This window comes from Tasmannia lanceolata, unplaced genomic scaffold, assembly GCF_043159265.1.
Source record: "Tasmannia lanceolata isolate RefF3 unplaced genomic scaffold, GAP_Taslan_0.1 ptg000025l, whole genome shotgun sequence".
Taxonomy (NCBI): domain Eukaryota; kingdom Viridiplantae; phylum Streptophyta; class Magnoliopsida; order Canellales; family Winteraceae; genus Tasmannia; species Tasmannia lanceolata.
Genome location: NW_027518702.1, coordinates 7,636,760 through 7,642,759, shown reverse-complemented (window position 1 = coordinate 7,642,759; position 6,000 = coordinate 7,636,760). Strand labels below are relative to the sequence as shown.

The following is a 6,000-nucleotide window of genomic DNA, read 5'->3' as shown; positions in this document are numbered from 1 at the left end:
AAGAAACTTGCTATTTCAGCACCTCCGTGATGGGTAGTTGCTCGTTTGACCTGATCAATAAGAAGTTGCCTTGCTTTCTATTGATGTAATATGCTAATTAATTAGAACGTATTGACATGCATACAAAGCATGTCAATATCAGATGAAGATTTAAATTTAGCGGTGGTGTTGTTTGTGGGCCCTCTTAGGATGATCCATCCATGTCATGAGGCATGGATGTTATATGCATAGGCACCTGCATCGGGGGGTCATCCTTTTGCAACTCATGTTCTTTTGGGGGAGGGGCCTGCCATTTTACACCTCAGCTTTTGACGGGTGGGACACACTGTTTTAGCCCTAATGTTATTGTTGAGGTGGGAACCACCATCTCTACGTAGAGATGGTTTGAGCACATCATCTAATATAATATAGCTGGATGGGGGTTTCACTGTTCACGCCCACGTGGACAGCCCCTCCATCCAAATTTAGTGCAATTTTCGGTCCAATAATCAGTTGGGGACTCCACAATAGGTTGTCGTTATCTAAAACAAACAGGGCCTGGGCCTTGATGTGTTTTTTTTTTTTTTTGTGTTTTTCGTTATTCACTTTAACTATTTTCTTTCATGAGTTATTTTTTGAGTTCCTGGAAAGAAAAAGAGCAACTGATAAGGAATTTGCATGTATTCACACAGATAATAACACAATCATTAAATTTGGATTAATTTTTCTTTTCTTTTCTTCTTGAAATTGATTGCCTCTTCATAATCTATGCCGAAGGTAAATGCTTTTCTCTACGGCAGCGATCCACCGTTCTTTGATATGTTTTTTGTTCAACTTTATTCACTGTAATTCTTTTGTTTTATGGATTCAGATTAGGCAAACAATAAATTTATCATTTCAGCCTAGGCAAGTGATTTTGTCAGGGAAATGGTAGCTATTTGTTGATGATATAAAAATATTCATTTTTATATTATATGTGCCCCATGTATTTGTCTATATGCTGATGATGATTCCAAGTTTTTACTTTCAATTTATTCAGAAATATTAGCTCTTATACGAATGTGAAAATTGTGGAATATCTAAAAGGAGTTGATAGGGATTGAGAAGTAGGCGAGGGAGATCATGTGCTCAAGTAGGCGAGGGAGATCATGTGCTTACCTCTTGCGATGTCCTGCCTGGCGTAAGTGATTTTTCAATTTTCAGCTTTCAATTTATTGACTGCTTAATGGCATTAAAAAGGGTATACGAATTTGGGTTTCCAGGTTTGAAATCTCAAATCGATTGTTTTCCTTTATGGGAAATGTTACATTGTTTAGATCCAATATGAGTGTGTGAATGCATCTTTTCAGTTCTTTTGATTTTTAATGGGTTGACATTTTATTTCTTTTTAGCTGCATTTCTCTGATGTTTCTCTTTTCTGTTCATATGTGTGTTATCGTAGAGGCAGTTATTGTATATATGATGAGTGATGACACTGGAGATTTGAGAGAGGTATTTCAGGAATCAAAACATTTTTTTTCCAGAAATAAAGGTGTTCATTATTTCAATTTATTAGAGATTTCATTTTTGCATTTTTCTTACCAACAGAGAATAATTGACCTTACAAAGGCCTTCGTCGCTATAAGAAGACAGGTGGTGTTGGATCTTGGACTAATATTTGTTAGTGTTATTCATTGATGAAAAGTCCTATATTTCTAGGCTGAGACAATGCTCATCTCCTTCATTGGCCTGGGCCTTCCTAGAACACATTTTTTCCTTGCTTATAAAAGTCCCATTCGTTTTTCTTGATTCCATCTATTTGTACAACCGCTCCTTCTTCTACATTCTGGGTGCGCGCTGGCAGCTTATTGCTGGTAAAGTAAGCTGCAGTTTTATTTTTTTAGCATCACACTGCCCATATTCTTGCACATTTAATTTTTTTCTCAAGCACAATGAACATAATATTACTCTTTTAGGTCACATTTGGCAACCATTTTCAGCAGTGATTCTGTCCTTTTGTGCTCGGGGTTTTTGTTACTTCTTTGGAGGACTTCGTTGATGTTTCTTGGAATTTTATTGAAGTTTTAATGTTTCTGTAGATGGGTTTTTTGTTTTCTCTATTTATTGTTCGGTGATTATGTTTATTGATGCTATGGTGATTGTCACTGATATTTTTATCAATGGGATTAACCATGATGTTGTTCTTCATTAATTTTACTATCTTTTCCCCTTTCAAATGATGTTGTGTTTCCCCTGTTTCGTTTTCTAAACCCTCTTCCCGTATTACTGGATCTTTTGATGTTAGTTGTTTATTCTCTGCCTTTTTTTTTCAAACCAACTTTCTGTTCATGCATGTCAGGGTGATCAATACAAGCCAGATTTCAGCCTCATATTCGGTGGCTCTTGGCTGGTGCTGTAGAGAATGTAATCAGCATACTCTATGGTCTGTACCCCAATTGTTCGAGCTAATGCCTCAGCGAAGGTTCCTTCAGAAGAGGTGTGCAATGATTTAATTCTTAGTACAGTTTAACGAGATCACTAAATGCTGTGTTGTTTTTTTATTTACCGTCTATAGGTGTGCTAAGAAAACCAAGGTGCGGAGTTGTTATGATCAGGATGCATAGTTGGATATGGCTCCATGTATCTTGTAACTTTTTTTTTATTTGCTTCTAGGTCTTAGAATTTGTACAGTTCCATTTTTTACTCGCGTGGTTTTTGGGTTTAGGTACTTTTCCCCTATTTGGTTGTACATAATTGGGGTCTTCTATTTTGTTGTTCTACTATTGAATATATTTTTCCTAGCTACAAGTTGTTTGATTTCTGTGTTATTTAGGAATAAAACCCAATGGACCCGTGCCTTCCTTTTATAACTGACCCGGACTAACCCCCCTGTGGCCTCAAGTTGTTTGATTTCTGTGTTATTTGGAAATGAACCCGAATGGACCCATTCCTTTCTTTTATTGACTCAACATATGGCTATGTGGAGACAGTTCAAAGGTTATCTCTTGCTCGGACTCCGTTGCCTTAATTGAAAAGTCTTCAAGTAATTTGGAGTTCTATGGAGACTGACATATGGAGTACATGACAGCTGTGAGGAAACATATGTTGTATTATGAATTTAGATGGTTTAGATTTGATTTAATATTCATAAATTTTTTGAAACATGACATGGAACTATGGGGTTTATGAACCAATTTTTTTGTAGTTTAACACCTTGTTTTTTTGGGGGGTTAAACATGATTATTAATCAAAATTTTAAAAAAAAACTGATTCTTAAATCAAAACCTTGATTGAAATTTCAGATTTCGATTGAGTCAATTTTTTTTTAAATAACTAAAATTCACAAAGCATTTGGAAAAAAACAAATTTTCATCAAATTCTACTGTGGGCATATCCTTTTTTTTTTTTTGGGTTAACTTTGAAATTTTGTTTATTTGCATGTATGGATTCTTAATAATCTTAAGGTTTGATGACCATAATTAGATTAATGCTGTGTGATGGGTGTATGCAAGTGAAGCAAAGGACTTCTGCATACCCTCATTAGGGGAAATATGACTTTCATTTCTTATCCCAGTAGCTTGGAGAGTGGCTACAGTTTTTGGCATATTGTTTGCAATCTGATGATGGTGTCCTCTGGCAATGCAGTGAAGTCAGAAGAACTCAAGTGGTTGCCGAATGGAAGTGAATTTCAAATGACATCAACAGACTCATCTGTTCCTTTTGCATTTTTCTAATTGTTCTTCTATACATATGGATAGTCATTGTACCTCTCTACGAGGTTCAGGTTTTGGTTTTCCAAATCTGTTACATGGAGCATTATAAGGATCTGAATAGTTTGAAATTAAAATGCCAACTTTATAATTTATTTCAAGATTTTTTAGCCCATGTACATTAAAAATATAAAACAATCATCCATCATGAAGTATCCTACTTCATGTATTTTTAGTGGTCCTCTATTTTTTAATTAAAATTTTACTTTTTATGTCGGCCCGCACGGGTTTCTTACTAGGATCTTTCTCATTCTGTTTCTATCATGTGAAAATCTATCTGCTCTAAAATAATATATATCTTGTGCTGAAAATCTATATGTATATACACACATATAAGGGTAATGAGATTTTAGCTGATTATGGAGAATAGAGAATTAGACTTTCCTTTTGAGCACTATTTACTGTGTTCAAGTGTGATATCGCGCATTTTCTTTATATATAATAAGGAGAAAGGGCCGTTCCACTGTTCACGATGATGTGGCAGCCCTCCCCTTCCTCGCTCAAGTATACATGGCATGTTAATTTCTGACGCATTGATATTTCATAATTGAAAAACCTATTCCTTTGGGTTATAATAAGTCCCCTAGAAACGTCTCTCAGAAACGCATTTAAATGCTTATAGATCACTTCGGTACCCTTCCTCCGCTTCGAACTTGCATCATTTCTTGCTTGCTCTACTTCAAAATTTCATCAATTCTTGATTTTTTTCCTTCTTTTTCATGCATTACATTACGAGTTCAAGATTTGGCATGTGTACTTATTCTGATGTAGTTATGCGTTGACCTGTCACTGTGTCGAAATCATCCCATTAAATCATTGATAGCAGAACTTTTTGATGTCTCAATCATTGTCAATATCATGGTTTAATGGTTTTAACCGTTGACCCAAAGTTGATCGAATCGGTTGGTTCGTTTAGATCGCCGATTTGCTCGATCTTTGGAAAAACGATCTACAGGCGGAGATCGGGAGCCCTCACTGGTCGAAAATTCCAAAATAAGTATCTCTATGGCAATATTGGGCTTAAAAGAAAGAGAAAAAATCAACGATTCCAACGGTGAAAGAATTATCGAAATCGGACTTCAAAATCTCTTGAAAACCGCATTTTTCGATTTTCACATTCAAAACATTTGAAAAATCTTTGACAAAGATTGTAGGAGATTTGGTGGCATCATCTCATCCATTCTTTTGATTGCAATTGATCTCAACCACCAAATCTTAGTCCATATCTTTGCAAAGATTTCAGGATATTGGGAGACCCCATCTCGCCCGTTCTTTCGATCACATGGAGATTGCAGTTAATCGCAGCCATCTAAATCGTTGCCATTCTCTACAAAGGCAACCAAATTGGACATTTCCCTTGTCTTGAAATTTGCTTCCAAATCCACAAAGATTCCAAGGACAAGTGGCATCATCTTGGACCTTGAATTGTTCCTAAATCTTTAATGCTTGATCTTGGCCACATAAGTGCCTACCATTTTGAACATGGCCATGGCTAAAATGGAAGATGCTAAAGAAGAGGGAGAATATTCTAGAAAAATTCGATCTTGGCCATCATTTTTACTTCCTTTCTCCATCACTCAATCTCCACCCTACACCTTTAGACTCCTAAGAAGGCAACATAGCTCACCCATTCCCCTATAAATACCCCTCCATTGCTCAATCCCAAGACAATTCAATACTCCAAGAGAGCCCACACGAAAAAAATATCAGCTCTCTCTCTCTCTATCCCTTCCTCTTGCATTGAATTGGGAGTACACAAGAGCTTTACCGAAGGATTCAAGAACGCGAGGGTCATCATCAGACATCGGAAAAGGTAGGCCTTTATTATAAATAAATGTTGTAGTTAGGGTCAAATTTATAATAATTTAGTTCAATTATCTCTCATTCATCATTCATGGATTAGCTTATTCATCCCTCTCCTTTCTATCTTCATTTTTTATTTTTATTTTTATTTTATGTCCTTTTGTCATCCCATAAACCCATGCAGACTTTTGGCCTAGAACCCCCATCCATGTCCCATAAGACCCCTTTCCAATGAAACCCAACAGAACCCAATTGACTCGAATCTAATCCACCTAGCGTAGCCGCATCCAACCGAATCCACCTAATCTAGCCGCATCCAAACTGGGCTTAACCAGACCTAGCCCAATTTAACCAAATTCCCTCCCATCTGTGACTGCAAGCAAGCCCATTCCTATGAGCCGAGTGGCCGTGAAACATGCGCCCAACCACTTTTGTGTTGTTGGAACCAAAACCCAACCCCTAAGCCATG

At 36.7% G+C, this 6,000-nt stretch overlaps 1 long non-coding RNA gene across 4 annotated transcripts; it reads left to right on the top strand.

Annotated features, from left to right (window-relative positions):
• The first annotated feature begins 273 nt into the window (after nt 1-273).
• On the top strand, nt 274-2,661 carry LOC143857931 (uncharacterized). Of its 4 annotated transcripts, none has more exons than XR_013238805.1 (3): nt 279-756; nt 851-1,159; nt 2,318-2,661. It is a non-coding gene; the product is annotated as an uncharacterized LOC143857931 (long non-coding RNA). The 4 variants fall into 4 exon arrangements; XR_013238806.1 differs by having other exon boundaries at nt 301-756; nt 1,019-1,159; XR_013238807.1 differs by having other exon boundaries at nt 307-756; nt 1,066-1,159.
• Nucleotides 2,662-6,000: the final 3,339 nt, after the last annotated feature.